Genomic DNA, 10,678 nt, shown 5'->3' with positions numbered 1-10,678 from the left:
CTTAGACTAAAATATGATTTGTTGTTTATTTGAAATTCAAATTTCACTGGGTATCCTGAATTTTATCTAGCAACTCTATTTAAATGCTATATCTCTCCACTGGCCTGATTACTTGATCATTTTATCTGATAATTTTATTTGTTTAAAAAACATAGTCTGAAGAATAGGTGGCACCAATTCAGAAATGGAGACGTCCTTAAAAATATTTGTTACAGCCTGACCTGTGGTGGCACAGTGGATAAAGTATCAGCCTGGAAACGCTGAGGCTGCCGGTTCAAAATCCTGGGCTTGCCTGGTCAAGGCACATATGGGAGTTGATGCTTTCTGCTCCTCCCCCCTTCTCTCTCTCTCTCTCTCTCCCCTCTCTATAATGAATAAATAAAATCTCTATAAAAAAATTTAAAAAAAAAAAGAATATTTGTTACAAATGACAATCCTTTTTTGAAACCTCCAAAATTGGTTATAATTTTTACACTACCAAATTTTCCTAAAGTATCCAACAAATTCCTATCAAAACATACGAGCTCAAAATAATTTCTTTGCATAATTAGTTAGAAAGGTGCAGAGGTACCTCATTTAGTCCTTGAAATAAATTTCACAGATATCTTAACAGATATCTCTGTTTAAAGATCTCAACTATGTGTTGTATAACTATGGTTGATACTAAAAGCATCATCATCTCAACTAACATTTATGTTGTTTGTAGTTTATAAACAGTTTTCTAATTGTGCTGTGCAATGGACTATAATCCTCATGAGAATCTTATAAGGTGAGCATTTATTATCATCACCATTTTTAAGGGAGGAAACTTTATTATTTTAAATTTGCTTATTGATTTTAGAGAAAGATAAAGGGAAAGTAAGAGAGAGGGGCTGAAATAGCGATCTGTGTCTGTAGGTGCCCTGATCAGGGATTGAACCGACAACCTCTGCAAATCTGGAGAACACTCTAACCAACTGAGCTATTCGGCCAGGTCAACTTTTTTTATTCATGGGGACAATTTTCTTAAAAATAGAAGTTTAGAGCCTGACCAGGCAGTGGCGCAGTGGATGGAGCGTCGGACTGGGATGCGGAAGGACCCAGGTTCGAGACCCCAAGGTCGCCAGCTTGAGCGCGGGCTCATCCGGTTTGAGCAAAGCTCACCAACTTGAACCCAGGGTTGCTGGCTCCAGCAAGGGGGTTAATGATTGACGCTTCACATCTCTCTCCATTACTGTCTGTCTGTCCCTGTCTATCCCTCTCTCTGACTCACTCTGTCTCTGTAAAAAAAAAAAAAGAAGAAGAAGTTTAGAGGAGTTAGGTACCTTATTCAACAACGCACAACAAATGAGTGAGAAAACCGAGTCTTAATCAAAGTCTTCTGGTTCTAAATTCTGTGCTTTTGCATCTGGATAAATCCATGATTTAAAAGTAAACTATAAATTAATAATACATAAAATTTGCAGAAAAATTAAAAAGTATGGATCAAGAAAAAGAAAATATATATAAATCACCAGATATGTCATTACCCAAAACAACCACTGTTATAATGTTAGAATTAAGCCCAGGCAGGTTGGGTCAATAGTGATGAAGTGTTGGCCTGCTATGTGGAAGTCTCAGGTTTGATTCCCAATCAGGGCACACAGGAGAAATGACCATCTGCTTCTCCAGCCCTCTCCCTCCTCCTTCTCTCTCTCTCTTCCCCTCCCGCAGCCATGGCTTAATTGATTCGAGCATATCAGCCTGGGTACTAAGGAAGGCTCCATGGAGTCTCTGCCTCAGGTGTTAAAAATAGCTCGGTTGAGAGTATGGCCCCAGATGGGCACAGCATTGGTCCCAGATTGGGACCAAAGTTCCTACCTTTGATGCTATGCATAGAATTGTCTTTCCTACCCTGAAATTATATAAATTTTCAGTATATCTTTTCCACAACTTTCATGGTTAAATTTTTTAGATTATACTCTATTTGATCTAACTAGAAGTTATTTATGTATATATTTGTCACTATATTTTGTTTATATATAGGTAGACAATTGTCCAACCACTATTTATTAAATAATCTGTTCTTTTTGAAATGCCACATTTATAGTGGAGTAAACTCATATAAATAAATACACACACACACACACACACACACACACACACACACATATATATATGTATATACATATGCATATATATATATATATATTGGACTACCTATTATTGGTTCGTTGATCTGTCTCCATATTATTAAGTCAATGTCACATTGCTTTGATTTATACCTTTATAATACATTTTAATATTTGGTGGTCAAGTTCCCTATGATTACTCTTCTTTCATGGCTATTTTTATTCATTTATTGTATTAAATAAATTTTAAGGTAAATTTGTGAATATCTAAAAATAAATCATTGTATCTTTTGATATTGAGTCTTTATTCCATCTCTTCTTTTTCCCTTAATAGAGTTTAAATTTTTTATTTATTTTTAGAGAGAGAAGGGGGGAGGAGCAGGAAGCCTCAACTCCCATATGTTCCTTGGCCAGGCAAGCCCAGGGTTTTGAACCGGCAACCTCAGGATTCCAGGTTGACACTTTATCCACTGCGCCACCACAAGCCAGGCTAGAGTTTAAATTTTTTTAGGAGCCTTTCTTTCACTCTGCATCGTCAATAAAGAGCACCTAGGGAGCCCAGACTCACAACCCCACCCAGTAGTAAGGAGGCTACCACACTCTCTGCTGGCATGGTATCAGAAGAAACCTAATGGAGTCAGGACTTTTACCACCACACATGATAATGGGGTCTCCCTTCTTGTGGTGGGAGGGAGGCCACATGAAGAGCAATAACAAGGCATCACTGATGATCCCAGGCAGGGTGGCAGCAGTAGAGGTTTAGGGGTAAGATTGAACTCCCAGTGGTGTTGGGGACCTATAACCAAGATTGGAATAAAACCAGTGCTGCAATATAATATGCAAAATATCCAATAGAAAATCATTTATTAAACAAGAACCAGGAAAAATTCAACTTGATAAAAAGAAAAAGACTATCAACCAAGATGACACAGTGAAATCAAACAAGAAATCAATATCAGAAAAAAAACTGAAAAATCTCTACACACTTGGAAATTAAACAATGAACTACAGATAATCCATAATTCAAAGAAGGCATCTCAAGAAAAATCACAAAATATATTTAACTGAATGAAACTTAAAATACAACATTAAAATTTTGGAGATATAGCTAAAACAGTGTTGAGGGGAAAATTCTAACATTAAATGCTTATTTTAATAAAGAGGGATAGGTTCAAATTAATCATCTAAGCTCTCATCTCAAAAAGTTAGAAAAATAAAGTCCAAAGCAAGTAGAGGAAATAATAAAAGCAAAAGCAAATATCAATGAAATTGAAAACAGAAAAATAATAGAAAAAAGTCAATGAAACAAAAAGCTGGTTCTTTAAAAAGATCAATAAAATTTACAGAAGTCCAGCAAAACTAAACATTTTTCAAAAACAGAAGATACCAAATACCAAGATCAGGAATAAAACAAGGGATATCATTTCAGACCCTGCAGAGATCAAAGGATAATAAGGGAATCAATTCTACACACAAAAGTTTGACCACTTAGATGAAATGAACCAGTTCTTCAAAAAGCAGAAACTCTCACAACTCAATATTAAATAGACCATTTTAATAGCCTTATAACTCTTTAGGAAATTGAATTTGTAATTCAAATTTCCCAAAAATAAATATCCAGGTCCAGATGATTTTATTACAGAATTTTACCAAATGTTGTGAATATTAAAAACACACACACACAGTTCTACAAAATCTTTTCCAGAAAACAGAAATGAAGGGACAATTTCCCAATGCATTTTATGAGGCTTGTATTACCCTAATACCTAAACAAGACTAAGAAATACACAGAAAGAACACTACAGACCAATATTCCTCATTTACATAGATGAGATGTCCTTAACAAAATGTTAGCAAATAGACTACAACAATATAGAAAAAGAATTATACACTATGACTAATGACGCAAAGCTGGGTCAATATTTGGAAATCAGTGTAATCCACCACATGAATAGGCTAAAGAAGATAAATCATATGATAATATCAATTGACTTCACAGGGACAAAGAGAGAGTCAGACAGGGACGGAGAGAGATGAGAAGCATCAATCATCAGTTTTTCGTTGCGACACCTTAGTTGTTCATTGATTGCTTTCTCATATGTGCCTTAACTGTGGGCCTTCAGCAGACTGAGTAACCCCTTGCTCGAGCCAGCGACCTTGGGTCCAAGCTGGTGAACTTTTTGTTCAAACCAGATGAGCCCACGCTCAAGCTGGCAACCTCGGGGGTCTCGAACCTGGGTCCTTCTGCATCCCAGTCTGATGCTCTATCCACTGCGCCACCACCTGGTTAGGCAGAAAAAAACTTTTGACAAAACTTGACACCCATTTATAATGACAACTCTCTGAAAACTAGAAATAGAGGAGCATTTTCTCAAGTTGATAAAGAATATTTACAAAAGACCTATGGCTAATGCTACACTTACTGATAAAACACTAAATGCTTTCTCCTTAAGACTGAGAATAAGACAAGGATTCCCACTCTCACCACATCTGATCAACATAGTACTAGAAGTTCTGGCCAGAACATTAAGGCAAGTAAAGGAAATAAAAAGAATACAGATCACAAAGAAAGAAATATAAGTAAGCTTATTTTCAGATAATATGGTCCTTTTGTTTAAAAAATTAAAATATAAAACTGACTTGTGGTGGCCCAGAGAATAGAGCATAGACCTGAACCAATGAGGTTATCCATTTGAAACCTTGGGCTTACTCCATCAAGGCACATACAACAAGCAATCAATGAACAACTAAAGTGAAGCATCTATAATCTCGCTCTCTCTTTTTATTCCTCACTCTTTCTAAAAAAAAAACACACCAAAAAAACCCTCAATAAATAAATTTTTAAATCTTTTTAAAAAATTGTATTTCCCTTAAGATTAGAAAGAAGGGAAGTCTGTTTTCATTACTCTTAATCAACATAGTGCTGGAAGTCCTAGCTATCAGACAAGAGAGAGAACTAAAAGGCATCCAAATTGGAAAGGAAGAAGTAAAGTTCTCATTCTTTGCAGATGACATGATACTGTATATAAAAAACCCTCAGGGCTCCACCAAAAAGCTACTAGAATTGATAAGTGAATTCAGTAAAGTAACAGAATACAAAATTAATATTCAGAAATTGGCTGAATTTTTATTTTATTTATTTATTATTTTTTTAAAGATTTTATTTACTGATTTGAGAGAGAGAGAAAGGTGGGGAGGAGCAGAAAGGATCAACTCATAGTAGTTGCTTCTCATATGTGCCTTGTCCAGGCAAGCCTGGGAATTTGAACCTACAACCTCAGCATTCCAAGTTGACACTTTATCCACTGCGCCACCACAGGTCAGGCTGAATAACCAATAATGAAATATCAGAAAGGGAAACTAAGAAAACAATCCCATTTACATTTGCACTGAAAAATAAATAAGTAAATAAAATAAATTTAACCAAGGAAGTAAAAGACCTATACACAGAAAACTGTAAAGCACTGAAAAAAGAAATCAAAGATGATACAAATAAATGGAATCATATTGCATGTTCATAGATAGGAATAATTAACATCATTAAAATGTCCATACTACTCAAAACAATGTATAGATTCAGTGCAATCCCTGTCAAATTACCAATGGTGTATTTCGCAGAACTAGAACAGATAATCCAAATATTTATATGGAACCACAATAAAGTCTGGATAGCTTCACAATAGTGAGAAAAAAGAACAAAGTTGGGTATCACACTACTTGATATAAAACTATAACAGTAATCAGAAAAGCATGGTACTGGCATAAAAACAGACATATAGATTACAAAAATAGAATAGGGAGCCCAGAAATAAAACCCACTTCTATATTGTCAGTTAATGTTTGACAAAGGAGACAAGAGCATACAATGGGGTAAAGACGGTCTCTTCAATCAATGGTGCTGGGAAAACTGGACAAATACATGCTAATGATGAAACTAGACCACCTCCTTACACTTTATACAAGAATAAACTCAAAATGAATTAGAATTAAATATAAGATTTTAAAACATAAAAATCCTAGCCTGACCTGTGGTGGTGCAGTGGATAAAGCGTCGACCTGGAAATGCTGAGGTCGCTGGTTCAAAACCCTGGGCTTGCCTGGTCAAGGCACATATGGGAGTTGATGCTTCCAGCTCCTCCCCCCTTCTCTCTCTCTGTCTCTCCTCTCTCTCTCTCTCTCTCTCTCTCTCTCTCTCCCTCTTCCTCTGTCTCTCCATCTCCTCTCTAAAGTGAATAAATAAAAAAAAGATAAAAAATAAATAAAACATAAAAATCCTAGAAGAAAACATAGGCAGTAAAATCTCAGATATGTCTTGCAGCAATATCTTTTACTGATATATCTCTAAGGTCAAGGGAAACAAAAAATTAATAAACAAATGGGATTACATTAAACTAAAAAGTTTCTGCACAGCAAAGGAATCCATAAAAAAAATAAAGAGACAGGCCCTGGCTGGTCGGCTCAGTGGTAGGGCATCGGTCCAGAGTGTGGAAGTCCTGGGTTCGATTCCCAGCCAGGGCACACAGGAGAAGCGCCCATCTGCTTCTCCACCCTTCCCCCTCCTTCCTCTCTATCTCTCTCTGCCCCTAGTGTAGCCAAGGCTCCATTGGAGCAAAGTTGGCCTGTGCACTGAAGATGGCTCCATGGCCTCTGCCTCAGGTGCTAGAATGGCTCCAGTCACAGTGGAGCAACGCCCCAGATGGGCAGAGCCTCACCCACTGGTGAGCATGCTGGGTGGATCCCAGCCAGGCGCATGCGGGAGTCTGTCTGACTGCCTCCCTGCTTCTAACTTCAGAAAAATAAAAAAATTAAAAATGAAGAGACAACCTATTAAATGGGAAAATATACTCACCAATGATATATCTGATAAAGGGTTAATGTCCAAAATTTATAAAGAACTCCTACTACTCAACACACACATACACACACACACACACACACACACACACACAACCCAATTTAAATAATGGACAAAGGATCTGAATAGACACTTCTCCAAAGAGAGAATGTAGAAGGCCAAGAGACATATGAAAAGATACTCAATGTCATTGTCAGAAAAATGCAAAGTAAAACCGTAATGAGATATAACCTCACACCTGTTAGAATGGCTATCACAAATAAACCACAAATGACAAGTATTCACAAGGATGTGGAGTAAAGGGAACCCTTGTGCACTGTTATTGGAAGTGCAGATTAGTGGAGCCACTGTGGAAAACAGTAGGGAGTTTCTTCAAAAGATTAAACATGGACCTGCTTTAAGACCCAGTAATTCCATGTGTAGGGATTTATCCAAAACAGCCAAAATACTAATTCAAAAAAGATATGCACCTCTATGTTTATTGCAGCATTATTTACAATAGCCAACCTATGAAAGCAACCCAAGTGTTCATCAATAGATGAGTGGATTTAAAAAACGGTGGTACATATATACAATGGAATATTACTTTGCCATAAAAAAGGAATGAAACCTTACCATTTGAGACAGCATGGATAGACCTCAAGGGTATTATGTTTAATGAAATAAGTCAGTCAGACAAAGATAAAATAAACCAACACAGAGAATTGAAATAGACTCATAGATACAAAAAATTGGTGGTTGTCAGAATGGAGGAGCATTAAGAGACTGAGTAGAAGATGTGAAGGGACTAAAAAGCACAGATTGGTAGCTACAAAATAGTCATGTGGAAGTAAGTAAAGCTCAGGAAATATAGTCAATAATATTGATATGATAAAACTAAGTATGGTGTTAGATGGGGTACCGGAAATGTTGAGAGGAACAATGTGCAACACATATGATTGTCTAACCACTACACTGTACACCCAAAATCAATACTTAATTTCTAAAAAACTCTATGATTTATCTACCTACCATGAAATTAGAACTCTAAAAATATGTTGCTAATTTCTTTACCATTAGAGAGGACTGAGTTGTACAAAATACATACGTATTTGTTATTTATGATTCCAATCTAAGATTTTTCTTGGTAAATAAATAAAATATTTATGTAGCTATTTTTGTTAAATTCCAAAGAATTTACAAAAAAAAAAAAAAAGGCTGGTCCGATGGTAGTGGGTTATCAGAACTTATTTGTGTCACACACACAAAAAAAACTTCTAAAACTAATGCATGAGTTCAGCAAGGATTCAAGTTACAAGATCAACAATCAATTACATTTTTATATACATCATTAGTTCATTTCTTTTCATTGCTGAGTCGAATCCCAGGGTATGAATGTATTGCTTATTTAACTATCAACCTACTGAAGGATATTTTGACAGTTCCCATTTTTGACTATTACAAATGAAGATGCTAAAAGTAATTATGCTCAGGTTTTTTTGTGTGGATCTAAGTTTTTATTTCACAACAAATATGTGAAAACTAAAATTAAACATGTAATACTGTTTACAGTTGCTCAAAAAATTAAATACTTAACAGTAAGGACTTACAAGTAGTACTCTATACTAAAAATTATGAAACTCTGCAGAAAGAAATCAAAGAAAATTTAAATAGATGGAGAGACATACTATGGTCATAGATTGGAAGACTCAACATAGCAAAGATGTCAACTTTCCCAAAATGTATATATAAATTGAATAGAATTCCTCTGAAAATCTCAGTAAGACTTTTTGTAGCTAGAGACAAGATTATTTTAAAGTTTATGTGGAAAAGCAAAAGAATTACAATAGCTGACCCTGGCTGGGTAGCTCAGTTTCTTAAAGCATGTCCCCATGTGCCAAGGTTGCAGGTTTGATCCCCTGTCACGGCACATGCAAGAATCAACCAATAAATGCATGAATGGGCGGGATAGCAAATCGATGTTTCTCTATCTCTCTCTAAAATCAATCAATAAAAAATATATATAAACAATATTTTTGCCCTGGCCAGTTAACTCAGTGAATAGAGCATCGGCCTGGTTTGTGGACATCCTAGGTTTGATCCCCAGTCAGGGCTCACAAGGGAAGTAACCATCTGCTTCTCTTCTCATCCCTCTCCCCTTTCTCCCTCTCCTTCCCTCCCACAGCCAGTGGCTCGGTTGGTCCTTAGTCCAAGCCCAAGATGGGAGGTGCCGGGTGGATCCCTGTTGGGGGTGCATGTGGGAATCTGTCTCTCTATCTACCCTCCTCTCACTTAAAAATATTTTTTTTAAAAGACATGACACCAAAAACATGATCCATAAAAGAAAAATTAGTAAATTGAACTTCATAAAAAATGTAAAATTTTTCTCTACAAAAGACTCTTTAAAAAAAAATTAAATGACAAATTAGTGATGGGAGAAAATATTTGCAAACTACATATCTGACAAAGGATTCATATCTAGAATATATAAAGAACTGTCAAAGCTCAACAGTGAAAAAATCAAACAACCAATTTAAAAATGGGTAAAAGATGTGGACTATAGTGGTATAGTGGATGGAGCATTGACCTAGAATGCTGGGTCTCAAGCAATGAACAACTAAAGTGAAGCAACTATGAGTTGGTACTTTGTATTCCCCACCCCTCTCTCCTCTCTCTGTAAAATAGAAAACAAAAAATATTTTAAAAATGTATTTTTTAAAAATGGGCAAAAGACGTGAAGAGACATTTCACTGAAGAGTATATACAAATGGTAAATAAGCATACAAAAAGATTGTCAACATCACTAGCCATCAGAAAAGTGAAAATTAAAACCATCATAAACAACTACACACCTATAAAATATCTAAAATAAAAAATAGTAAATGCTGTCAAGGATGCAGAAAAACTAGCTCTCTCATATATTGCTGGTGGAATGTAAAGTTGAACCACCCTCCAAAAGATAGCTTGAGAGTTTCTTACAAAACTAAACATACACTTACCATATGACCCAGCAATCACACTCACAGGTGTTTGTCTCAGAAAAATAAAAACTAAAATCCACACAAAAAAACCTAAGCACAATTACTTTTAGCATCTTCATTTGTAATAATCAAAAATAGGAACTGCCAAAATATCCTTCAGTAGGTTGATAGTTAAGCAATGCACTCATACTCTGGGATTCTACTCAGCAATGAAAAGAAATGAACTGATGATGTATGCAACAACTTGGATAGATCTCAAGAACATCATTCTGATTTTAAAAAGCCAATCTTACAAGGTCACATACTGCATGATTTTATTTGCATAACATCCTCAAAATGACTAAATTACAAACATGGAAAAAATTGGTGGTTGCCAAGGATTAAGGATGTTGGAGGGCAGGGGTGGGTGTGACTGAAGGAGTAGCACAAGGAGAATCTTTGTGGTGCTGGAATAATTCTGTGTCTTGATGGCAGTGGTGGTTACATGAATCTACATGTGATAAAATGACATAAAACTGTACAAACACTGTACCATGTTAATTTTCTGGTTTTGAAACTGTACTCTAATTATGTAAGATGTGATTATTGAGGGAAACTAGGTAAAGAAAACATGGATGATCTCTGTACTGTCTTTGCATCTTCCTGTGAAAATATCAGTGATGAATTAACAGTCAAGGAGCTTTTCTATGAGTAAATCCTGTAAGGAGAGCATTTAGGTTGTCATGAGAATCCTTTCATCACGTTTTAATGAAATATGGATGACAGTCAGGGAT

The sequence above is a fragment of the Saccopteryx leptura genome, chromosome 1 (genome assembly GCF_036850995.1).
Source record: "Saccopteryx leptura isolate mSacLep1 chromosome 1, mSacLep1_pri_phased_curated, whole genome shotgun sequence".
Taxonomy (NCBI): domain Eukaryota; kingdom Metazoa; phylum Chordata; class Mammalia; order Chiroptera; family Emballonuridae; genus Saccopteryx; species Saccopteryx leptura.
The sequence above is the reverse complement of the archived record's forward strand: the minus strand, read 5'-3'. Positions refer to the sequence as shown.